Source organism: Arachis hypogaea, chromosome 5 (genome assembly GCF_003086295.3).
Source record: "Arachis hypogaea cultivar Tifrunner chromosome 5, arahy.Tifrunner.gnm2.J5K5, whole genome shotgun sequence".
Taxonomy (NCBI): domain Eukaryota; kingdom Viridiplantae; phylum Streptophyta; class Magnoliopsida; order Fabales; family Fabaceae; genus Arachis; species Arachis hypogaea.
The window spans coordinates 37065706-37066364 of NC_092040.1; the positions used below are offsets into that span (position 1 = coordinate 37065706).

Sequence of the window (659 nt, forward strand, 5' to 3'; positions counted from 1 at the left end):
ACAATTTTGAGCTAAAACCTCAATTAGTTGCTCTAATGCAACAGAACTGCAAGTTTCATAGACTTCCATCAGAAGATTCCTACCAGTTCTTAACTGAGTTCTTGTAGATCTGTGAGACTGTTAAGACTAATAGAGTAGATCCTGAAGTCTACAGGCTCATGCTTTTTCCTTTTGCTGTAAGAGACAGAGTTAGAGCATGGTTAGACTCTCAACCTAAAGATAGCCTGGACTCCTGGGATAAGCTGGTCACGGCCTTCTTGGCTAAGTTCTTTCTTCCTCAAAAGTTGAGCAAGCTTAGAGTGGATGTTCAGACCTTCAAACAAAAAGATGGTGAATCCCTCTATGAAGCTTGGGAAAGATACAAGTAGATGACCAAAAGATGTCCTTCTGACATGTTTTCAGAATGTACCATGATAGATATATTCTATTATGGTCTATCTGAGTTCTCTAAGATGTCACTGGACCATTCTGTAGGTGGATCCATTCACCTAAAGAAAACGCCTGCAGAAGCTCAAGAACTAATTGACATGGTTGCAAATAACCAGTTCATGTACACTTCTGAGAGGAATTCCGTGAATAATGGGATGCCTCAAAGGAAGGGAGTTCTTGAAATTGATGCTCTGAATGCCATATTGGCTCAGAACAAAATGTTGACTCAG

The 659-nt window shown here is 40.2% G+C and overlaps 1 non-coding gene across 1 annotated transcript; it reads right to left on the reverse strand.

Annotated features, from left to right (window-relative positions):
- Positions 1-290: 290 nt before the first annotated feature.
- On the reverse strand, positions 291-394 carry LOC112804769 (small nucleolar RNA R71). Its single transcript, XR_003203385.1, has one exon. It is a non-coding gene; the product is annotated as a small nucleolar RNA R71 (small nucleolar RNA).
- Between the last annotated feature and the right edge of the window lie 265 nt (positions 395-659).